The sequence below is a fragment of the Phascolarctos cinereus genome, unplaced genomic scaffold (assembly GCF_003287225.1).
Source record: "Phascolarctos cinereus isolate Bilbo 61053 unplaced genomic scaffold, phaCin_HiC Scaffold_8;HRSCAF=390, whole genome shotgun sequence".
Taxonomy (NCBI): Eukaryota; Metazoa; Chordata; class Mammalia; order Diprotodontia; family Phascolarctidae; genus Phascolarctos; species Phascolarctos cinereus.
Window position 1 is genome coordinate 44,722,314 of NW_027556291.1, and position 26,087 is coordinate 44,748,400.

The 26,087-nt window shown below is 38.5% G+C and overlaps 1 long non-coding RNA gene across 1 annotated transcript; it reads left to right on the top strand.

Annotated features, from left to right (window-relative positions):
- The first annotated feature begins 5,596 nt into the window (after positions 1 to 5,596).
- On the top strand, positions 5,597 to 23,100 carry LOC110196515 (uncharacterized). Its single transcript, XR_002321243.2, has 4 exons — positions 5,597 to 5,761; positions 11,252 to 11,388; positions 12,894 to 12,998; positions 23,056 to 23,100. It is a non-coding gene; the product is annotated as an uncharacterized LOC110196515 (long non-coding RNA).
- Positions 23,101 to 26,087: the final 2,987 nt, after the last annotated feature.

The window sequence follows — 26,087 nt, forward strand, 5'->3', positions numbered from 1 at the left end:
GATGTACTGTTTCCCCATCAAACTATTTTGATTGATATTTGGATAGGCATATCATGTTGTCATATCACATCAGTCCTGCCTTCCCCCAACACACACACCTTTAGGCCTCTCCCCTTCCCTGGGGGGAAAGGAGATACAAAAAGTGAAAGAGGCAGAAAAAACAGACCTTCATAGAGCTGTGCCAATTATGTGGTCATTGGGCAGATATTGAAACTACCTCAGAGGTTCTCCATAGCAAGCTGACTGTTGTCATTGTCCTTCACTACTGTCCTAGGCACCTAATTACTGGCCAAGGTATAGATGAAATTCTTTCATTGGTGAACAGTTGATTGATCCAGACCATTCCCTGTGGAGGGTGAGGGGTGGGGAGCTGGGTGTTGTGGCATTGCCGGCATGGTTGCTGCCCATTTAGCAGGCATGAAAGTTGTTCAGAACTGCAGCCCTAGGGAAATGGACCAGGAAGTCCATTGGTATGAGTTCTGTGTGTCTTCTTGATGGCTCATGATACTTGGTTAGGATCTTAGAATTCTAACGGAACGAATGTCTATATCCTGGCAGGGGTCACGATGCCTCTGGCCAAGGGTCTATTGGTCTGTGTGCATTTGTGAGCTAGGAAAGAGCTGGGAACCTGCTGGCCTCAATCCTGATGGTAAGAGGCAATGATGAACCTGGTATATGAGTCTGCTAATGGAACGCATGCCTAATAACTTGTGTCTGGGGCTACCCTGGGCCTATTGTCAAGCTCCAAACCCAGGGAAGTGAGCATTCCCTCACAGGCTATCTTCCATGGCTTTATCCAATTTATTCCTAAGAATGTCAGAATAAGACGGGCCAAGTTCAGAGCCCTGGATCACGCTATTAGCACCTCCCTCCAGGCTGCCATTGGCCTATTAATCAGAGCTCTTTCAGTGTTTGGTTGTTCAATTGGATATAAATAGACCTACCTGTGCTGTCATGCAACCTACATTTCTCCATCTGGACCACCAGAATGTGTAAATATTCAACTGAATACATGGTCTCATCAATTTGGATGTGCCCTTTAATGACAGAGAGCACAAACAGAGATCCAAGCCTGTGAGACCCTTCACCAAGACCTCTCACAGAGGGCCCATCCCACTGTTCTAGAGACACTTGAACTGTACCAGAACAGTAGCCAGCATTTATATCTGCAGCCTTATTTAAGGTTTGTAAAGCACTTGACTTACATTTTATCATTTGATCCTCATAACAACCGGGGTGGGGGTGGGGGAGGGTCAGGGAGGGGGGGAGTGTGCTATTATCATCCTCATTTTATAGGTGAGAAGACTGAGACACACTAGGTGGCACAGTGGATAGAATGCTGGGCCTAGACTCAGAGAGACCTGAGTTCAAATTTAACCTCTGGCATGTGCTAGCTGTGTGAGGTCACTTGGTCAAGTCACTTAACTTTTGTTGGCCTCAGTTTCTTTAACTATAAAATTGGGATAATAATAGCACCTACCTTTCAGGGTTGTTTTGAGGATTAAATGAGATAATGTTTGTAAAGCCCTTTATATAAGGCCTGGCACATAGCAAGTACTATGAAAATGCTACCTGTTATTATTGGTTAAATGACTTGTCCAGGGGGAAAGGGGGAATAAGCATTTATTAGGTGCCTTTATTTATTTTATTTATTAGGTGACTTGCCCGAGATCACACAGCTAGGAAATGCCTGAGGCTAAATTTGAGTTCAGGTCTTTCTGACCCCAAGTCTAGCACTCAGTGCATGAAGCTACCTGGCAGCCTCATCATAATCCTATATCCTCTAACATATATGCTTATGCTTATAGAGAAGGGAGACATGATACTGAAGAGAACAAAGATTTTTAAAAAAGGAAAAAAAACCAAGTATACATAGAGGAGATCGGTGCTAGAGGCAAAACAATTGTGAGGGGGTCTACATGAGAATATTATGAAAAATTTGTCAAATGATTTGCTATCATTAAGTTATACAACACATACTTTTTTCATTTTTTATTTTTGTTTTTGTAAATAGTATTTTTCTCCAATTACATGTAAAGATAATTTTCAATGTTTGGGTTTTTTTAAGATTTTGAGTTCCAATTTTTTCTCCTCCCTCTCTCCCATCCCCTCTCCCCAAGACAGCAAGCAGTCTGATATAGATCATGTAAATATGTTTACACATTAGTCGTGTTGTGAAAGAAGAAACAGAAAAGGGAAAAGCCACAAAACCCCAAAAAAGTGATAGTATGCTTCCATCTGCATTCAGACTCCATAGTTCTTTCTCTGGATGTGGATAGCATTTGTCCTCATGAGTCTTTTGAAATTGTCTTAGATCATTGTGTTGCCGAGAAGAGCTAAGTCAGTCACAGCTGATCATCACACAGTGTTGCTATTACTATATACAATGTTCTCCTGGTTCTGCTCGCTTCACTCAGCATCAGTTCATGTAAGTTTTTCCAGGTTTTTCTGAAAATCTGCTTGTTCATCATTTCTTATAGCACAATAATATTCCATTAGTCATAGACCACAACTTGTTCAGCCATTCCCCAATTGATGGGCATTCCCTCAATTTCCAACTCTTTGCCACCACAGAAAGAGCTGCTAGAAATATCTTTGTACATGTGGGTCCTTTTCCCTTTTTTATGATCTCTTTGGGATATAGACCTAGTAGTGGTATTGATAGATCAAAGGGTATGCACAGTTTGATTGTCCCTTGGCCATAGTTCCAAATTGTTCTCCAGAATGGTTGGATCAGTTCACAATTCCACCAACAATTGCATTAGTATCCTAATTTTCCCACACCTTTTCCAACATTTATCTTTATCATTTTACTTTTCTGTCATATTAGCCAATCTGATAGGTTATGAGGTGGTACTCAGAGTTGTTTTAATTCGCATTTCTCTAATCGATAGTGATTTAGAGCATTTTTTCATATGACTTATAGATAGCTTTAATTTCTTCATTTGAAAACTGCCTGTTCGGCTGACTTCAGAAAAACCTGGGAAGACTTATGTAGTCTGATGCTGAGTGAAGTAAGCAGAACCAAGAGGACTCTGTACACAATAACAGCCATGTTATGTGATGACTAATATTGTTAAACTGAACCCTTCTCAGCATCACAAGGATCTAAGACATCTCCAGAGGCCTCGGAATGGAAAATGCTGTCCACATCCAAAGAAAGAACTATGGAAGTTGAATCACTATCACTTATTTTTACCTTCTGTTGAGTTTTGTTTCATCTTTCTGATGGTTCCTCCTATTGGTTTTTAATTTTTCTTTACAACTTCACTAATGTGAAAATATGTTTAATAGGAATGTAAATGTAAAGCCTATATCAGATTGTGTGCCATCTTGGGGAGGGTGGGGGGGAGGAAGGGGGAGAAAAATTTTCAACTCAAAAGAATATGGAAGTGATTGTTGATAAATCAAAATAAATTAATAAAATTTAAAAAAAAAAGAAAACTGCCTGTTCATGTCCCTTTGACCATTTATCAATTGGGGACTGACTTGTATTCTCATAAATTTGAATCAGTTCTCTATATATTTGAGAAATGAGGCCTTCATCAGAGACACTGGATGTAAAGATTGTTTCCCAGCTTTCTATGCAGCATATACTTATGAGAGGCAGTGTGAAGTAGTGAATAGAGAGCTGACTTTCAAGTCAGGAAGCCCTAGGTTCAAGTCCCGTCCCTGACCTATACTGGCTGGGAGACCCTGAGCAAATCACATAACCTCTTGGTGCTCTAAGTAATTCTCTAAGACTGTGAGTTGCAGAGAAGGTACCAGCTTGCATTGGTAGAGGAGGTTTTTTACCCTGGAGTTCCCTATGCCAATTAAGTCACAGGCTATATGTCTAGCTACCATCTTTATAGTGCTTTAAAGTTTGCAAAAGCACTATACTGCCATATTATTTCATTTGATCCTCACAACAGCCCTGTGAAGAAAGTGCTCTTATTATGCTCATTTTCCAGGTGAGAAAACCAAGGCTGAGAGGGATTGTGAGCTAATTGTGTCTGAGGTAGGATTCAAATTCTAGTCTTCCTGGTTACAAGTCCAGCACTATGCCACCTAGCTGCCTTATTCCCTATCCCTATATTTAGGCTATTTCCTTGATCATCCATTTTAGTAAACCAATCAAAAAAGCAAGTGAAGTTAATACTTAATGTATGCACTTAATTACACATTGTCCCGTATCATTCTCTCACTCTTTTGTGTAGGTACATCTTGTCTACCCTGCTGGATAATAAGCTGCTGATATTCTTTTACATGCCTAGCACAAAGCGCTAGGCACATAATACCCACTTAAAAATCATCCATTGTCCTCTACTACCACCGTCATCATTATTTTCATCATCTTCTTCTTCATCATCCTCTAGTAGACTGTAATCTGCTGGAAAGAAGGGACTGTTTCATTTTTGTCTATGCTTTCCTAATTCCTAGTGTGGTACATGAGGTTTAATAACTTTTTGATTTGATTATCATCATGAAGAAAAAAATCATTGCCGTGTTGCCATTCTCTAGGCACTTACTTATAGCCTAGTTAGAAAGACAAGACATCTATCTGTTAATAGATAAGTAGCAATGCTTTTTTATTGGTGGAGGAGGGTCTGGACGTGGGGTTTCATTAGTGTATAGAGTTCTCCTTGTGGAGACTCCCTCAGTCCGTCTACTAACATTTATTGAGGACCTACTACATGCCAGACACTGTGCTAAGCACTGGGGATACAAAGAAGAGCAAAAGACAGTCCCTGCCCTAGTGGGGCTTGCAGTATAATATGGGAGACAACGTGTAAACACCCATTTGCAAACAAGATACGTACGAGATGAAGTGAGGGTAGTCCCAGGAGGAAGGTAATAACATTAAGGGGATCAGTAAAGGCTTCTTGCAGAAGGTGAGACTTTAGCTGAGACTTGAAGGAATCCAGGAAAGGCAGGAAGTGGAGATGAGGAGGAAGAGCATTCTGGGCTTGAGGGACAGCCAGTGAAAATGCTGGCTGGAGGAAGAGTGTCATGTGCAAGGAACAGTAAGGAAGCCATTGTCACTGCATCACAGAGTACATGGAGGGGAGGAAGGTGTAAGAAGACTAGAAAGGTAACAGGAAGGGGTCAGGCTATGAAGGACTTTAAAACCCACAGGATTTTCAATTTGATCCTGGGAGTGATAGGGAGCTACTAGCATTTATTTAATAGGGGAATGACATAGATCTGTGCTTTGGAAAGATCAATCTGATAGCTGAATGGAGGGTGGGCTGGAGTGGGGACAGATATGGGGCAGGCAGAGCCACCTGTAGGCTATTACAATAGTACAGGTGGGAGGTAATGAGGACCTGCATCAGGGCGGTAGCAATGTCGTCACTTGGTGTATCCTGTCAGAGGAGAGAAGGGGGCATATTTGAGAGATGTTATAAAGGTAGAATCACCAAGCTTTGGCAAAAGATTGTATATGGCAGGTGAGAGTGAGGAGTTGAAGATGACACGTAAGTTTCAAGCCTGGGTGACTGGAAGGATGGTGGTGCTCTCAATATTAATAGAGAAGTTAAGAAGAGGGGAGGATTTGGTGGGAGGTGGGGGTGGGAGAGAAGAGAATGAGCACAGTTTTAGATTGTGTTACATCTGACATGGCTATAGGATATGTTTGTGGATGAAGATTGCCAACTCATTTGTAATTTATATTCTCAGAAAGTCTCCTGGAGTACCAAGAAGCTTAATCAGCTTGCAGCGTGGTCACACAGCTGGAATATGTGAGAGGCAAACCTTGAACCCAGGTCCTGCCTGCAAAGTAAGCCCACTGTGCAATTCTGAACAATACAAGGTAAACTAATGGGTCCAAATGAGTGGCCCAGCTGCTATATATTACAAAGGATTCGAAGGAGAGACCATTATGAGCTAGGAAAGTCTTCAAAAGCTTCATGAAGGAGATGGTCTTTAAGGAGCTTGGTTTTTAAGGACAGGTAAGACTTCGACAATCCAAAAAGATGGGTCTCCTGCCTCCAGTCTGTCCCCTAAATAATCCATCCTGCACACTGGGTAATCTAGTCACTCAGTGGACAGCTCACGTGCAAAGTCAGGTTGAATTGAGGTGAACCTGCAATAGATTGGGTGGGTCCCTTGTGGCAATCTTTTGGGAGGACATGGATAGGGAAACCTTCCCTGCCTCCCCCAGCTGAAAGTGCTCTCTCCCTCCTCAAATTCGCCCTAGCGTTTTGCTTGGCCCACTCCTTTTCACTTCGTTGCCCTTCATTGGACCACGGTGTATCTAGTACCCAGGATTCACTTTCCCAGAGCAAAGCTTGCTCTGTCTTCCCCACAAGATTCTAGGGGCATCTCTCTAATGCTATCATCTCTAGACTCCAATATAATATGTTCCTCCCAAAGTTAGCCACCAGTGACCAATTTATTTAACCAATTAACAGCAATTGTTTTTGCAAAAGGATGTCTATTTCAAAGATTTAGCAAAACAAAAGTTGAAACATTTCTCACTTGTATGCTGGGAGTCTTCTCTCCTATACCATTTCCGTTTCTTGAGAAAGTGAACTCATGTTAATGAACTTTCTACATAGCATTGATCCCCACCACATTCACATTCACATTCACATTCATATTCACATCCATGTGGTCATCACTGCCAGAGGAGCCCTTGTCTCACTACCTGAGCTCTTGCCTCAACTAGGATAGGCTGGGTCCCAAAGACTCGCGGTCATCAGAGCCTCAACATTAGACCTACTGGCTGCATGGACTTGACTCCTAGGCTTCCAAGTGACTTTTTCTACTGATCTTTGGAAATTCACAAGGTTGTAGCTTCTAATATCCATCACCTAAAACAAAAGAACAAATACCTTGGCAAAGACAGGGATGGCCCAAGGTCTCTTCTCTTATACCTTGTGTCTCACCAGAATGCTTCAGGTCTGGAAGAAGACAGACCAAGAGCAGGGGCAAGGTGGATTAGTGCCTTTCAAATGCACCCCTAGTTCCAGCTATACAGCTGTAGCCAATCAAAGAGGTTCCTATTCATTACATAGTTACCAGACGAGAACCAGTTGCAGAATGTCTACAAATGCACCTAAGTCCATATGGGAATTGTATTAGCTGAGTATTCTGCGCATACACGTAAGGACTGGGTTTCTTGGCCAGTTCCCCGTTATGCACTCCAGGCTTCTTGTTGACTTGACAAAAAGTCCCATCGCAATAGTAATTTCTGTTCTAGGCTTTCCTCACATTATGTTGTAAGCTAGCTCCTCAAGAGCTAGGCTTGTTTCTTTTTTTTCTTTTTTTAAAATTTTATTTATTTATTATTTAGTTGCATTTTGAGTTCCAAGCTGTCTCCCTCCTGCCTTTCCTCCCAACCCCGCACTAGAGAAGGCCACCATTTGGCACAGCTATATGGATACAGATATATCTATCTATCTATGTATCACCATACAATATGTACTTCCACGTATCAGTTCTTCCTCTGGAGGTAGACAGCATCTTTCTTTATGAGTCCTTTGTACTTGATTTTCATATTCATATTACTTAGAATATCTTAGTCGTTCACAGTTACTCTTCAAACAGTATTGTTGTTACTATATACAATGTGCTCTTGGTTCTGCTCATTTCGCTATTCATTATTTCATACAAGTCTTTCTATGTTTTCCTAAAATCAACCTGCTCATCATTTCTTACAGCACAGTAGTATTCCATAACAACCATAAACCACAACTTGATTGGCCATGAGTATCCCCTCAATTTCCATTTCTTTGCCATCATAAAAAGAGCTGCTACGTTTTAGACACATAGGTTCTTTTCCTTTTACTCTGATCACCTTGGGAAATAGACCTAATAGAGGTATTGCTGGGTCAAAGGATATACACAGTTTTATAACTCTTTGGGCATAATTCCAGATTGCTCTTCAAAATAGTTGGATCACTTCATAGTTCCACCAACAGTGTATTCATGTCCTAATTTTTCCATATCCCCTCTAATATTTGTCATTTTCCCCTTCTATCATTTTAGCGAATAGGATAGGTGTTAGATGGTATCTCAAAGTTGTTTTAATTTGCATTTCTCTAATCCACAATGATTTAGGATTCTGGAGAGCAGTTTGGAACCATGCCCAAAGGGCTATAAAACTGTATATATCCTGATGTTGAGTGAAGTGAGCAGAACCAAATAGAACATTGTACACAGTAACAGCAACATTGTACAATAATCAATTATGATAGACTTAGCTTTTTTCAGCAATACAGTGATCCAAGATGATTCCAAAGGACATATGACAGAAAAGGCTACCCACATCCAGAGAAAGAACTATGGAGTCCGAATGCAGATCAAAGCATACTATTTTACCTTTTTTTTAAAAAATTTTTGTGGCTTTTCCCTTTTGTTCTGTTTCTTCTTTCACAGCATGACTAATGTGGAAATATGTTTAAATGATTTCACATGTATAACCTATATCAGATTACTTGCCATCTTGGGGAGTGGGGATGGGAGGGAGAGAGGGAAGTAGAAAAATTTTGAAACTCAAAATCTCATAAAAAATGAATGTTGAAAACTATCTTTACATGTAATTAGAAAAAATTAAATACTATTTACAAAAACAAAAACAACCCAATGATTTAGAGCATTTTTTCACTTGACTATATATAGCTTTGATTTCTTCTTCCAAAAACTGCCTGTTCATATCCTTTGCCCATTTATCAATTGTCTTATAAATATGACAAAAGTTTTCTATATATTTGAGATGAGGCCTTTATCCAAGAAATTATCTAAAAATTTTTTCATCCAACTTTCTGCTTTCCTTTTAATCTTGGCTATATTGGTTTTATTTGTACAATGTCTGTTTTTTTTAATATCAGTTGAAGTATAATAAATTCTATTCCAGCCCTTTATTTTTACTCTGTGTGTGTCTCTCATTCTTGAATGTGTTTCTTATAAACAACGCATTGTCAGGTTCTGGGTTTTGATCCATCCTGCCATCCACTTCCGTTTTATGGGAGAGTTCATCCCATTCACACTGAAAGTTATAATTACTAGTTGTGTGTTTCCCTCCATCCTGTTTTTTTCACTGTTTATTCTTCTCTCTCTTTCTCTTCTTACCCTATCCCTCCTCAGAAGTCTTACTTCTGACCACTGCCTCCCTAATCCGCACACCCTTCTAAGGTTCCCTCCTTTATCTTATCCCCTCCCCCTATTTCTGTGTAAGCTAAGAAGACTTTTATACTCTTCTAGATGTATGTTATTCCCTCTTTAACACAGTTCTGATGAGAATAAGGTTCTAGCACTACCAGCCCTTCACCCCCTTCTCCCCTCCACTGTAACAGTTTTCCATTCACACCTCTTTTGTATGAGATAATTTGCTCCATTTTACCTCTTCTTACGAACTTTTATTTTCTAGAATCATCCCATCATAATCAACTCAACTCCAAGCCTTCTCTTTATGTATACTCTTTCAAACTACCCTAGTAATGATAACATTCTCAAGAGTTATAAATAACATTTTCCCATCTAAGAAGTATACAGTTTAACCTTATTAAATCCCTTATAATTAGTCTTTCATGTTTACCTTCTTAGGTTTCTCCTGATTCTTATAGGTGAAATTTTCAGTTCAGTTCTGGTTTTTCCTCAAGAATAGCTGAAAGTCCTTTAATTCATTAAATATCCATTTTCCCTTGTGGTATTACACCCAACTTTGCTGGGTAGTTTATTCTTGGTTGCAAATCCAGCTCTTTTGCTCTTCAGAATATCATATCCTATGCCCTTCCATCTTTTAATGTGGAAGTTGCTAAATCTTCTGTTATCCTGATTGTAGTTTCATAGTATTTAAATTGTTTCTTTCTAGTTGCTTGTAATATTTTCTCCTTGATCTGGGAGCTTTGAAACTTAGCTATAATGTCCCTGTGAATTTTCATTTTGGGATCTCTTTCAGGCAGTGATCAGTAGATTTTTTTCATTTTCTATTTTTCCCTTTGGTTCTGAAACTTCAGGGTAATTTTCCTTAATAATTTCTTGAAATAGTCTTTTTTTTTTTATCATAACTTTCAGGTAGTCCAGTAATTTTTATATTGTCTTTTCCTGATCAGTTTTCCAGGTCAGTTATTTTCCTAATGAGATATTTCACATGCTCTTCTATTTTTCATTCTTTTGATTTGGTTTTATTATTTCTTGATGTCTTGTGAAGTCATTAGCTTCCCCTTGCACAATTCTAATTTTTAAGGAGTTATTTTTTTCTGTAAGTTTTTAGATCTCTTTTTCCGATCAGTTGACTTTCTTTTCATAAGTTTCTTGATTTTCTTGCATTATTCTTATTTTTTTTCCTAATTTTTCCTCGACCTCTCTAATCTGATTTTTTAAAGTTCTTTTTAAGCTCTTCCAAGAACTCTTTTTGGGCTTTGACCGTTTCACATTTTTCTTTGAAGCTTTACAAATAGCTGTTTTGACTTCATTGTCTTCTGAGTTTCAATCCTGAGCTTCTCTATCACCATAGTAACCACATGTGGTCAGGTTCTTTTTCTGTTGTTTAGTCATTTGTTTTTAATAGCTCATTTCTTGGCTATTGACTTTGTTGACTTTGGGTCAGGCTCTGCTGCTGTGGTGTGGGGGATAACTTCTCAGGCTTCAGGTCTTTCATGCTGTTGTTTTCTGAGCTCTGTCCAGGAGGCCTTTGACTTCTCAGTTCTTCCAAGGTCACATGTGGTCACTGCCGCTTTGGCTCATGCCTTAGTCTCTGAGTGACATAAATGTCAGCTTGCCCTCTGCCCCAGAACTGAAACCAGGGACTCTGCTCTCCCAGGGGTGACCACAGCCAGCAGGGCCCTGCCCCTCCTCCCCACAGTCACTGTCTGGGATGGTATCTGGTCAGCATGTCTGATCAGGGTAAGTGGGGCCTCCTCTCTACACCCAGGGCCGGTGAAGGGCCCTCACAGGTCTTCCCCTGATCAGGTGCCCAACCCCCACACAGTGCCTGGGGTGAAAGCTCTGGAGGCTGAGGCCCCCAGGGTTTGCTGTTTGTTCATTTGGAGGAATCTGCCCCAAGGAATCTGCACTTCAATCAAGTCAGATCAACTCTGACCTGGAGAGGTCAGAGCTTTCCTAATGTCCTCCCCAGTTATCTCAGGCTCCACTGCTTTACCCCAACTTTAAATTATTTCTGCCACACTAAAATTCATTTTGAGGTGTTATTGGAGGGGGGATTTGGGAGAGATAGGTAATTTCTGACTTATTCTGCCATCTTCCCACAATTCCTCCTAAATCTTGTCCCAGGATTGTTTCACATTTATCTTTGTTTCCACAGGAATCAGCACAAGGTGCGTGCTTAATAAACGTTTGCTGAGTTTATTAAATTGAAGGAGAAACATCGTGAGGGATGGGGCATAACTGATACTGTCATAAGGGATCTCGAAAGCATTGCTTAAGATTACAAAATCTTAGGTAAGACATTGAAGACCTTAGTACTAATATTTTCATCACTGATGTCTACTAAAGACAAGGGCTGCAGAAAAGAGGCAGATTGGGGAAATTAGAAGCTGGTTAAGAAGATGGTACGTGAGATGGAATTTGGATCTCTGGACCACAACCTCAAATATAGAATGAAATAGAATGGAATGCCCAGGGATGGGGTAAACCTATTGCCCCAGATAAAATACGCAGCCCCTTGACCTTTGCCCTCCTCTTAGAATCCCAGAATTTGGAATTTGGAAGGGACTTCAGGAGCCATCTAGCCCAGCCCTTAAAACAAAAACAGCCGCAAACTATAAAATACTTGATAAATGGTTGTCCAACATCTGTGTGACAACCTCCAAGGAAGAAGAACCCCACCTCCCCCATCTCTCTCTCTCTGTCTGTCTCTCTTTCTCTCTTGCTTTTTTTTTTTTTTGGTGAAGCAATCAGGGTTAAGTGACTTGCCCAGTGTCACACAGCTAGTTTAAGTGTTATGTGTCTGAGGCTGGATTTGAACTCAGGTTCTCCTGACTCCAAGGCCAGAGCTCTATCCACTGTGCCACTTATCTGCCTCCTACCTCCCATCTCTTGAGGCAGTCCATTCCACTTTGAAACAGATTATTAGCAAGTTTTCCCTCACATTAAAGCCTAAATTTACCTTGACAGCTTCTACCCACTGCTCTTCGTTCAGCCCCTGTAGTCAAATGGAACAGATCTAGACCCTCCTTAATGTGATATCCCTTCAAATACTGGAAGACAGCTATCATGCAAACCCTTAGTCTTCTCTTCTCCAGGTTAAACATTCCCAGTTTCTTCAATCAATCCTCACATATCATAGACTTAGGGCTCTTCAGCATCCTGGTTGCCCTCTTCTGGACACTCTTATGTTTTATCAATTCTTTCTTTAAATCATGACACCCAGAAATGAATGCAGTACTCCAGATGACATCTGAAGAAGGCAGAGTACAATGAGACTATTACTTCTCTCTTCCTAGAAGCTGTGACACTCTTAATGTAGCCTAAGATTGCATTAACTCTTTTTCCACTTGCCTGCTCCCACTGCTGACTCATATGAAGCTTGCAGTCCACAGTCCGCTAAAACCCCCTGACCTTTTTTCAGAAGTTGTGCTATCTTACACTTGTGTACTAGTTTCAAATACAGTTTATGTAACACCTTTCACATAAGGCTTGTCCCTATCCTCCTCCCTCCCAAACATATACCTCTTCCATTTACTACCATTCTCTTCCTCTTGAAATTACTTTATGTTACTTTGTAAATTCTTGTGAGTGAACAACCATCTTAGAACCTCACAACATACCATTTCCATCTAGCCAAGAAGCCCCAAGGTAGCCAGGGAGGTGGGGGTATCAACTGAAGAGACATGAACTCTCAGTCCCAGCCATACTTTCTATTCTGCCCTACCTGAGGACTCTTCTCTTGCCAATACCCTTGTGTCTTCAGCAATAAAGCCAATAATTCATATATTTTGCCACAGATGCAGATTTCCGAGTCATCTGGATCTTTATAGTCTTGGAACTTTGACTGCAGCACTTAGAAATTGGAGCAAGTATATGTAGAAAAGATCTGAGGCAACTCAACGGTGAGTTTGTATACCAGGATATGATAAAGAAATTTGTCAAATGCTTGGTTAAAAATAAGTTATATATTGATATATTATATATTGATACTACTATATATACTATATTCATACTATTTCTAGTAAAATTTACAAAAAAAGAAAGTTAATACTTATATACTAATATACTAATACTTAGTATATGCACTCAATTATATATTGCCCAATGTTGGTCTCTCATTGTTTCATGTATATAAGGCTTGTCTCCCCTGACTAGACTGTAAGTTACTTATATTCCTCCTCATGCTAGTTGAAATTACTGCCATGTACCTGTTGTATTGCAAACTCTCCCCTTTCCCAGGAAAAAGTAAGCTCCTTAGGACCAATGACCATGCTCACCCCAGGGTGATCCACCTGGACCATGCTCTTTGCATGCCTATGATAGAGATTATGTTTTCAAAACACATCTCCCCCAGTGATTATCCAGTGCTCTATACACAGTAGACATTTTTTTTCCCATAGCTTTTGATTTTGTCTTTGACTTTGAACGTAGACACCAAAAAAGAGCATTTCCATATACAGAGCAGAATACTAAAGAGGGTTACAGATGAAACTGTGAATCTATTTCATATCATTGCTTTTTATATTTGAAAAAGTATGCAATAAATCTCAAATGTTATTTTCAAAACCGTTCTGCTTATCTGTGCACCCTTTTAAACGTCCTTCTGTTCTATTGCTGACTACACCCTCCCTCCTACTCCAAAAAAAAAAAAACAGAAAAAAAGGGAAAAACTCCTTGTGACAAATAAGCATAGTCGAGCAAAATGAGTCCCCACAGAGGCCATGTCCAAAAATGTCTGGCTCTTTCTGCATTTCCTATCCATCACCTCTCTGTCAGAAGGTGGGTAACATGATTCAATCATGGAATCTTTAGAGACCTGGTTGGTCACTGTATTGATCAGAGTTCTGAAGTCATTCTTTACAGAGTTGTTGTACAATAAATTGTTCTGTTTCTGCACACTTCACTCTGTATCAGTTCGTAATACTCAGGATTCTCTAAAGTTGTCGCTTTCGTAATTTCTTATAATGCAGCAATATTGTATTACATTGTAAGGTTGAGGATCCATTGATTACTACACATACTTAATTAGGTAAGAATACTTTTTGGTGGAATCAATCAGAACCAATTGTGAATCAGAGCCATTATCTAAAACACTTGACCACTCCCTAAAGAAGCTAGGTTGCAATGGATAAAACACAGGGCTTGCAAGCAGGAAGTTCAGTCAGGTCCTACTCTTGGTGACCCAGTTTGGGTTTTCTTGGCAAAGATACTAGAGTGGTTTGCCATTTCTGTCTCTAGCTTATTTTATAGATGAGGAAACTGAGAACAAGGTGAAGTGAGTCGGCCAGAGTCACATAGCTAGTAAGTGGCTGAGGCCACATTTGAACTCAGATGTTTCTGACTTCAGACCCAGTGCTTTATCCACTGCGCCACCTAGCAGCCCTTGGAGTCAGGAAGACCTGAGTTCAAATGTGACCTCAGACACTTATTAGCTGTGTGACCCTAGACAAATCACTTCACTTTGCCTCGGTTTCTTTATCTGTAAAATGAGCTGGAGAAGGAAATGACAAACCACTCTAGCATATTTGCAAAAAAAAAAAAAACCCAACCAAATGGGGTAAAGAAGAGTGGGACCACTGAAATGACTGAACAACAAAGAAATTTGTATAAAAGGAAGGAATTATTTTAGAGCAAGACAGAAATTCTGAGGGTCTGAAAGCAGAGCTGTTAGAGGAAGCATGGTATTCCAGCACACAGTAAGGAGCAGAGGCAAGGCTGACCTGGGGTAGAAAAGCAAGATATTGAGTAGAGTCTTTTGACTCCACAGAAATCTCAGAGCAAAGAAGATCCAAGCAAAGGAAATCTAGAGAAAAGGTCAGCTCTTTCCCCATTTCCCCTCCCAAGGCCTGTAGTATACTGACAGACACTATAATATAATCTGCTGTTTCATTAACCAAACATTTCAAGTAAACTGAATTTTGTCTCTACCTCAAATGGACTAAGTAGAGAAGGATATAAATGTAAAGTTAGGTGGAGAGATTAACTTTTGCCTAAATATTAGGAATTTTCCTAACTAGGAGCTCAGCAATGGTGATTGAAGTCATAACTGTTCATCTAGAATTAAGCCCCTAAAGCCAAAGAGGAAGGAGCCATTATATTGCCCCTAAGCTATAATGAGCTATTTAGTGTAATAGTGTTACAAGTTGGGAATCTTGTCAGGGATAATTTATCTTTCTTTCCTTTTTTCTGTTTGGGAGTTTAAATACTGTGCTAAGTTTTTATTTTTTTTGTTGTTGTTTTGTTTAGCTTCCTTTTAAGCAGAATTTACTGAATTATTGTTCAAGCATTATATTTTGAGCATTATTCACTTTAAGAATTTTTATTATAAGAATTTTAGTTCTGATCTATGCCTAAGAGAATACCAGTTGTTTTATAATTGGCATAATCTGCTGGGAACTGTGGTTGACACTGTGGTAGACAGATAGATAGACAGATAGAGCATTTATTGAATGCTTATTTTGAGTTAGATTCTATACTAAATGTAGAGGATACCTATAAAGGCAAATAGGGTAGTCCCTGTCCTCAAAGAGCTTCCATTCTAATGAGGGAAGACAACACATAAAAGGGTACTGTAGGGGTGGGAAAAGAGGGGCACCCACATGGAAGCCTGGTGGCAAGATAACAGGAAGTGTTGTGATTGCCTGGTTCCCAGCTGGTTAAGGCAAAAAGTTCAGCTCCCAGAGCTGAGAGAAGCCAGGAGTGAAGTCCCAGTTTCTGATGGGGTAGAGATGGTCAGAGAGTTAATAATGAATTATTGCCATGGCAGGGAAATTGTATATTACTGTTTCTAATTTGTACTGTTAGAATTCATTAAATTACTTGGTAACTGTAATGTTGCTTTTTGGTGGTAGTATATGGATATGGTATTTGTAAAATATTGTCAATTTGTGAAAGTTAGTATTTATAAGGGGAGGGCTGCTAGGTGGCACTGCAGTGGATAGAGTACAGGGCCTGGAGTCAGGAAGACTCCTCTTCCTGAGTTCAAATCCAGCCTCAGACCCTAGCTATGTAACCCTGGGCAAGTCACTTAATCCTGTTGGCCTCAGTTTCCTCATCTGTAAAATGAGCTGAAGAAGGAAATGGCAAACCACTCCAGTATCTTTGCCAAGAAAATCCAAAATGGGGTCATGAAGAGTTGGACACTACTGAAATGACTGAACAACAACAATTCATAAGGGGCTACTGTTATATGTAGTAGAACCTGTTTAATGAGGAGGATGTGTAAACTTCATGAAGATCAGAATTAGAGAACTGGAGGATTGTAAAAAAAAAGTGTATTCAGAAGGGAGCTAGGTGATGCAGTGGAGAGAGCACTGGCCCTGAAGTCAGGAGGACCTGAGTTCAAATCCGACCTCAGGCCAAACTCTTGCCACTTACTAGCTGTGTGACCCTGGGCAAGTCACTTAACCCCAATTGCCTAAAAATAACAACAACAACAAAAACTTGAAAAAAAAAGTAAGCTATATAGTACTACTTGTAAACTAGTTCATAGTCTATTGGAGGGGCAGACAGATAATACACTTGCAGAGTTAATGAATGGAAATGATGACTCTGCACCGCAATTGATGATGAAAATAGATTTGGGGTTTCACCCTATATAGAACGATACCAAAAGACTTTTCCTGGAAGAAACATGCTTGAGCGGTGTTGAGTCTATACCCTATAGACCAAAGATGTTTCCCCTACCACCTGCCTAGATGTGCATGGAAGGTAAATTTCCCCAACTCAAATAGCATCGTGACTTCAAGGAGAAGACCCAAAGACAGTACTCAGTTCTCCTGAGAACTTTCCCTGGAGACAGATCATATAATGTACACATTACTAACAATAAAGATAAGCCCAGTCTAGGAACATTTTCCAGGAAGGTACTTAGCCTCTAGGCTGGAAAGGTAACAAAAGTGTTACAGGACTAGCCAGCCTCTGCCAGTGACATGATTAAGAGAAAGTCTCAAGGACCCTGTCTGACCACTTTGGAGATGAAACCCTGGACACACATATTTAGAATGCACACATAAACTTGAATTATTTTGCATCCCTGGTCAGACAGTAGTAATGACGATGATTAAGTTGGTGGGGGAAGGGGGGAGGAACAGCTTCCACCCTAGTTCCTATTCTGGGTTAACAAGCACTTTTTCCAGACTTGTCAGAAAAGTGGGTATCCAGAGGCATGCTGGAGCCAACTCAAACCAGCTGGAGTGCCGAATTGTTAAATTTTCAGTGTGAACATTTACACCTCAGAAATCAAACTACAAATCAGGGCTTGATTTATTGTTTTGGTGATTGTCTAGGCTTAAGAAAGTGTTAGTAATGCAAATTAAACTAAAAAAAGGTGTCTGCTATACTTTTTTTCCCCCCAGAGAGAGTTGTTAAACATTTACCAGCATACCCAGGTATTCCCTGAGGACATATGCTTGGCCAAAAAGACCTATGTAAGCCAGAGCTATGGGTTGCCCTGACCTAAAAGGGTCTATAAAGATTATTTTGGCCCTGAAACAAATTATCTGTGACAAACTGACAGATCATTTGAATATGTAAATGACTACTCAAGAAATGTCTGCTATGACAAATACTGGTCTGGGCACCTTGAATTGCCCTTCCAGTCTATTTAAGATACTAATTAAATACTGCAGATAACAGCCTAGTACTCAGTACCTGCACAGTGACCATCCACATAGTTTGTACAGAGACATGTCAAGGCGTCACAGTGAACAGCATGAGAGCTCCGGCCTTTCAACCTTTGATGTAGGTCCATAGATATTTGAGTTGGAGGATGCCCAAGTACCAGAGAAGAGGAATGGTAGTTGCAACGTGAAGCTTAGCAAGAGGCCAAACAAGTTCTCAGCCTATGAGTGGGATGTCACATGTGCCTAAAGAGGAACTCTTGGGGGCAGCTAGGTTACGCAGTGGATAGAGCAAAGGCCCTGGAGTCAGGAGGACCTGAGTTCAAATCCAACCTCAGACACATAACACTCACTGGCTGTGTGACCCTGGGCAAGTCACTTAACCCCAATTGCCCTCAGCAAAAAAAAAAAAAAAATTAATAAAAAATAAAATAAAGAGGAACTCTTAAGGTCCAGCCATTCCAGGAAAAGTGTTAGAAGAATTCCTTTGTGATGAATGACTTTAGAGAACATCTCAAGAACATGTTGGTGAATAGTATCTCCACAGATGGAGTGATGAACCCATATGGTAACCTATATGTGATGCCCATGGAACATATATATATATATATATATATATGTGTGTGTGTGTATATATATGTAGTGTGTGTGTATATGTATGTATGTATACATATGCACACACATATATATGTGTATATTGACTACTATATCATGAACAAAAAAACCAAAATAGAGCAACATGCTATTCTAAGAGGTCAAGAAAACCCTAAATGGAGTCATCAGGAGTTGGACATAACTGAAAAATGACTCAACAAAGGTAGCACAGTGGATAAAACACTGGGTCTGGAGTCAAGAAGACCTGAGTTCAAATCTAGCCTCAATATTTACTAGCTGTGTGACCCTGGACAAGTCAGTTCACCTCTGTCTGCCTCAGTTTCCTCAACTGTGATGGGGATAATAATAGCACCTACTCCCAGCATTGTTGTGAGGATCAAATGGTACCTAGTAGGTAGGTGCTTAATAAATTATTCCTCTTCCTTCCTTCCTAAGAGGCAATCCCGTGGCTTTCTGTATTGGACCTACTCACTGGTTACTACCAAATTCCTGAGGCAGAGGAAGACAAGGAGACAGCTTTCATCTGCCCTTGAATTTGACCAGTTTGAGCAAAGATCCTAGGGCATCACGGGGATTCTTCTACTTTCCAAAGACTGATAGAGGAAATAGTTGAAGACATGAATTACCTGCAAAAGTTGATATGCCTTGATGATATCATTGTCTTTAGGAAGACCTTGAAAGAACGGGAAGAAAGACTAATAAAAGTACTGGATTGGCTAGAAGAAAACAGCTTAAAACTTCACATTGACAAGAGCCACTTTTGTAGACCCACTGTGAATTATGTGGATCACATTGAGTCTCTTTTTAAAAAATGTTTTTATTCTGAACTTAAATATTTAAAAAAAAGCATTTCCATACATGCAGTAAAATACAAAAAGAAGATTCTGCAGGAAACTGTGAATATCCATTCCATATCACATTTTTTTCTTTTAAAAAGCATATAATAAATTCTATGCATTACTTTCAAACTGTCCTTGTCCATTTCCTTCTAAACTTCCCTCTCTTCTCTTCCATAATTATATTTTTCAATTAACAAAAATTTATATTCTCTCCCAGTAACCCCCAATGTAAAAGAAAAAAATCCTTTGTAATTAATAGGCATAGGAAAGCAAAACAAATTTCCACATTGTGTCCAGAAAATGTATATCTAATTCTGCATCTTGCATTTATCACTTCTCTTTCAGAGAGCAGATAAAATCATTAGTGTATTGGAGTCATGAATGGTAATTGTATTGTTCATAGTTCTTAAGTCTTTCAAAGTTGTCTTTACAAAGTTGTTACTATAGAAATTGTTTTCATAATTTGTCAAATACTGCCTGTTTTCTCAAGGTCCCTCCAGCATTTGTAATTTTCCTTTTTTTTAATCATCTTTGCTCATCTTATGGGTGTGAGATGAAGGCTCAGAGTTGCTTTAATTTACATTTCTCTAATTTTTAGTGATTTGGGGCATTTTAAAAAATATGGCTGTTAATAGCTTACATATCTTCCTTGAAAAACTACCTGTTGGGGAGGGGCAGCTAGGTGGCTCAGTGGATGGAGCACTGGCCCTGAAGTCAGGAGGACCTGAGTTCAAATCCAGCCTCACATCAAACACTTGACACTTACTAGCTTTGTGACCCTGGGCAAGTCACTTAACCTCAATTGCCTAAAAATAAAAAAAAAAATTAAAAAGAACTACTTGTTCATATACTTTGCCAGTTTACAAATTGACAATGGCTCTAATTCTTATAAAGTTGAATCAGTTCTTCATATATCTTGGAAATGAGACCTTTATCAGAAAAACTTGCTGCAAAGAAATTTTCCAGTTAACTGTTCCCTTTCTAATTTTAACTACATTGGTTTTCTTTGTGCAAAAACTTCTAAATTTTATGCGATCAAAATTGTCCATTTTTATCATGTGATATTCTCTGCCCCTTGTTTGATCTTGAACTCTTCCCCTATCCATGGATCTGAAAGGATTTTTTTCTTGCTCCTCTAATTTATTTATGATGTGCTCTTTTATGTCCAAGTCACGTATCCATTTGGAATTTATCTTGGTATATGGGGTGAGGGGTTTGTTGCTGTTGTTGAGTTATTTTTCAGCCCTGTCTGACTCTTTGTGACCCCATTTGGGGTTTTCTTGGCGAAGATCCTGGAGTCGTTTGCCATTTCCCTCTCCAGCTCATTTTACAGATGAGGACACTGAGGCAAACAGGGTTAAGTGACTTGCCCAGGGTGATACAGCTAATAAGTGTCTGAGGTTGGATTTGAACTTGGGAAGATGAGTTTTCCTGACTCCAGGCCAGACAGTCTATCCACTTCCCCATCTAGCTACCCTTGTGAGGTGTTAGTCTTAGCCTAGACTGCTTTCCAGGTTTCCCAGCACTTTTTGTCAAGTAGTGAGTTCTTAACCCCAGTAGCTGGAATATTCAATTTATTGAGCACTAAGCTACTGTGTTCATTTGCTTCCATATGTCATACACCTAATCTGTTTCATGGATGGACCTCTTTATTTTTTAACGAGAATAAAATTATTTTGATTATTACTGTTTTGTAGTATAGTTTGAGATCTGATACTGCTAGGCCCCCTTCCTACTTTTTAAAAAAATCATTTCAATGGAGATTCTTTACCTTTTGTTCCTCCAGATTAATTTCATTATTGTTGTTTCTAACTCTAAAATAATCTTTTGGTAAATTGATTGGTATAGCACTGAATAAATAAATTACTTTTAGTAGTATTGTTATTTTTGTTGTATTGGCTGAGACTTCCTATAAGCAATTAATATTTCTAGATTTATTTAGGTCTATTTCCATAAGTAATTTCTTATATTTGTAATCATAGAGTTTCTGTATATAGGCGGACTCCCAGTTATTTAATATATTCTGTAGTTAGTATAAATAGAATTTATTATTTCCTGCTGATTTTTATTAGCAGTATACAGAAATGCTGATGATTTATGTGGATTTATTTTTTATCCTGCAAATTTGATGAAGTTTTATTGTTTCAGTTATTTTTAGTTGACTCTCTGGGGATCTTTAAACAAACCATCATATTAAATGCAAAAGCAATAGTTTTGTTTACTCTTTACCAGTGCTTATTCACTTCATTTCTTTTTCTTGTCTTACTGCTATGGCTAACATTACTTGTGCTATATCAAATAGTAGAGTTGATAATGGAGAGACATCCTTGCTTTACCCCAGATATTATTAGAAAAGTCTCAGTTTATCCCCACTACATATTATGCTAACTCTTGGATTTAAGTAGATAATACTTATCATATTATGAAAAGGTCCATTTACATTTATTGCTAAGTTATTTTCTAAAGAGAAATAAATGAGTGTTGTATTTTATAAAAATAAAAACTCTGTATATGTTGCCATAATCATATGATTTTGTTGTCCTTGTTATTAATATAGTCTGTTTATAGTTTCCTAATATTGAATTAACCCTATATTCCTAGTATAAACTGATCAGGCCATAGTTTAGCATTTTTTTTTGATGTATTGCTGTAGCTCCTTTGCTAATATTTTCTTTAAAATGTTTGTATCAATGTTCATTAGGGATAGTGTTCTGTAGTTTTCTTTTGATTCTCATTGGTTTAGGTATCAAGACCATATTTGCATCCTAGAAAGGATTTAGTAGCATCCCTTTTCCTATTTTTGCAAACTGTTTATATAATATAGGAATAAATTGTACTTTGAATGTTCAATAGAATTAATTTGCAAATCCATCTAGTCCTGGGTTTTTCCCTCCCGTGGGAGCTTTATGGCCTGTTAAATTTCCTTTTCTGAGATTAAGTTAGTTAAATTCTCTATTTTTCTTTCTGTCAATTTGAGTATTTTATATATTTGTAAATATTCATCCATTTCATTTAAGTTGTCAGTTTTATTGGCATATAGTGCACAAAATAATTTCTAATAATTTCCTTTATTTTTTTGTGACTTCCCTTTTTTCATCTTTGATACTGATATTTTGGTTTCCTCTTTTTAAAAAAAATCCAGTTAGCTAAAGGTTTATCTAATTTATTAGGTTCTTTTTTTAATCTCCAAATTTTATTTAATCTAATAGGATTTTTTTTCATTTTTAGTTTTGTTAATCCCTTTTTTGATTTTAAGAAATTCTATTTTGCTGTTTACTTGGGATTTTTAAATTTGTTGGTTTTCATGTGGTTTTTAAAAATGGAATTCCAAGTTCACTGATCTATTCCTTCGTTTTTATTGGTGATAGTATTTAAAGATATAAACTCTCCCCTAAGAATTACTTTGACTGTACCCCGAAGCTTTTGATATTTTGTCTTATTGTTGTTGTAATCTTTAATGATTATTCATTTCACTAGCCCTGTATTGAATATAATTTTCACTGCATTAGGGTCATTAAGGATGTGTTTAATATTTCTGCTTTTGTTTGTGAGGTTTTTATGCCCTAAATGGCAACTTGTGTAAAGGTACCATGCACAGCTGAGCAATGTATATATTCCTTTCTATTCTCATTTAATTATTGTCAGAGGTATATCATATCTAACTCTCAAAAATTCCATTCAGGTCTTTTAATTCTTTCTTGTTTATTTTTTCACTAGCTTTGTCTAGCTCTGGAAGGGATACACTGAGGCCCCCAATTATTGTGTTTTACTGTATATTTTTCCCTGTAACTCAGCTTTCATTTTAAGTATTTATATGCTATGATTGTCTATGAAACCTTTATGCATAATGCAGTTTCTGTTTATCTCTTTTTTTTTCTTTTCAGTGAGGCAATCGAGGTTAAGTGACTTGTCCGAGGTCGCACAGCTAGTAAGTGTCATATGTCTGAGACTGGATTTGAACTGAGGTCCTCCTGACTCCAAGGCTGGAGCTCTATCCACTGTGCCATCTAGCTGCCCCTCTGTTTAATCTCTTTTTAATGAATTCTGGTTTTGCTGTTGCTTTGTCTGAAATCACAATTGCTTCTCTGTTTTTTGCTTTGTCTGAAATCACAATTGCTTCTCTGTTTAAAAATTTATTTGATGCTTAAAAAAAACTTTACTCTTGTCTACTATTTTAACTCTAGGTGAGTCTTTATTTTAGGTGTTTCTTGTAAATAACATGTTGTTGGATTCTGCTTTCTAATCCATTCTGTTATTGTCTTGTCTTACATTTTCTGGGTGAATTCATCCCATTTGCTCACATTTAGTTATTATGATTAACCATGTATTTCCAAATATTCTTTTCTTCTAATACTGTTTTTCCCTCTCTTTGCCCCTGGCCCTCTACTTACAAAGAAGAAGGTAGTGAGAGAGGAGTGTGCTCAGTACCAGTGGTCTATGTTTGATTGCAATCTGCTTCTAATTGTCTGTGCCTCTTCTCTTCTACTTACCCTAAACCAAAAGTCACAGGTTTTTCTCCTTTCCTTCATTTTAAACCCCTTTTCACAATTCATTATCCAAGGTTAGTTTCTTTTCCCTAGATTAATCCCTACCAGAATTGACCCTTTCTTTTATTCACCATACCCTACTGCCTCCTTATTGATTTGAAAATATTTCTACACCAAACATTTTGTGTATGTGTATGTGTATGTGTGTGTTTTCTACCTCCCACACTTTAACTTGGATGAAAGTGAAGTTTGAGGGATGCTCCCTACTCTTTCCCCTTTGTTAATATAGCCATCTACTTAGAGCATCCCAAATATGTGAGATAATAAATTCTCCCACATTTCCTCCTCCCATCTTCCCTAGTGTATTCCTTTTTCACCTTTCTTTTCCTTTCTTTCTTTCTCTCTCTCTTTCTTTCTTTCTTTCTTTCATTGTCAGAACACAATGAAATCACTCCTAGGCCCTCTTTCCTATTTGACTCCCTCTATGACTCCTGATCACATTAGAATTTCTAGTGGAAAACTTATAACCACTCCTATACAAGATGAAACCATCTTGGAATTGGAGGGTAGAGTTGTTAATTTTTTCCAGAGAAAGTTTTTTTTTCTCCTGCTAGAGCAGGAGTTTAAATCTTCTGGACTGAGAAGAATGTTAATTACCAGATTTGATTATGAACTGTGCCACCCAGACTTTTCTCAAGACTTTACACAGTACAAAGCACTGGTGAAGACATTCAAAAAACTTAACATAAAATGTCTTGGTGGCATCAAAGAGCTATCCAGGATTTGGGACCATGAATTTTGCCAAAACCAGTCCAGTATGTTGGCTGAGGATAGCAAATATTAAAAAGGGTAAGGGGAGGTGAGTATAAGGGTGGTTCTAATAGCTTTGGGCAGTTTTATTTATGATTATCCCAACTACTAAGGAATAATTATAGTACCTTGGGTAGTAAGAACTCTTCTTTGAAAGGGGCTGCCTATGAACCTACTTAAGTCGATCAAAGTCATTGTTAGAAAGGCTTGATCACTTCCTAGGGAATCTGAATAAAAGGAAGGAACAAATCTCAGAACCAGATAGATATTCTGAGGGTCTAGAAGCAGTGAAGGTGGAACAAGTATGGAGTCCCAATATACTTCTCAAGAGCAAAGTTTGGACTGAGCTGTAGCAAAGAAGGAAAATTATCAAGAAGGGGTCATAGCGCCCTATAGGCATCTTGGAGCATACATGGACTGAGGGATATACTGGGAAAAGGTCAGTTCCTTAGCCAACTTCCTTCCTTCCATCTCTCCCTCATTCTCTTCAGGAACAAGAAGTTTATATTCCTTGTGACTATTCCCTTTCTGGTGTAATCTACCCTCTTATTATCTCACTCACAATATCCACCCCTGATTTTTTCTCTTTCAAATTTGATATATTGCTGCAGTAAATTGTGTGTGGTCAATCCTCCTTTGTCCAGTTCAGATAAGAGTGAAATTCATCACCTTTCTACCACTATTTTATATTCTTTATCTGATACAAATTATTTAAAAAAAATCTAATTTCTTCCTGCTTCTTCCTCCTTTCTACACTAGTGCATTTTTCCTTTTATCCTTCTTTCTCTTCCCTCTTCATACACTCAAAATAGAACCAATCCACCCCCAGGAACTTTGATTTTCTTATTTATTCCCTTGATACCCGTTGAAGACATTAAACTTCTAAAGGGACACCTATTTGTCCTTTCCCTATTAAAATGTTAGCACTACATCATAATGCAGCCCTTTACAATTGCATAAATACAGTTACCTTTCTATGTTTCCCTGGACTCTTTTGATTTTCAAAGTTCCTACTCAGTTGTGGTCTTTTCATCAGAAATGCTTGAAAGTCCTCTATTCTATTAAAGATCCATTTTTCCTCCTGTAGGATTATACTCAGTTTTACATGATAAGTTATTCTTTATTGTAAATCTATATATTTCCCTTTTTGGAATATCATATTTGCCAGGCATGGTGGTGCATACCTGTTACCTGGAAGGCTGAGGCTGGTGGATTTCTTCATCTGAGGAGTTCCAAGCTTCAGTGGGCCATTCATAGATGATCAGGTGTCTATACTAAGGGGCATCAATATGGTAAGTCCTGGTGAGAGGGAGTGGGGATACTAGATTGCCTAAGGAGGGGAAAAGATCTCTATTATTCTAGACTAGAAGCTGTCCAGTCTTAAATGATACTGACTGTTGTTCCTTGGTACTTTCTGGATATCTACAGTATTATTTCTTTGAAATTGGGAACTCTGGGTTTTGTCTATGACATTCCTGGGACTTTTCCTTTGAGGCTGTTCTCAAGAGGTGATTGGTGGATTCTCTCACCATGTCTTATTCTTCTACATGGGGTGTATGGGTTATTCAGGGAGGACTAGCGTTTCTAGTATGAGGGCTTACTGAGCCCTTTATAGGACT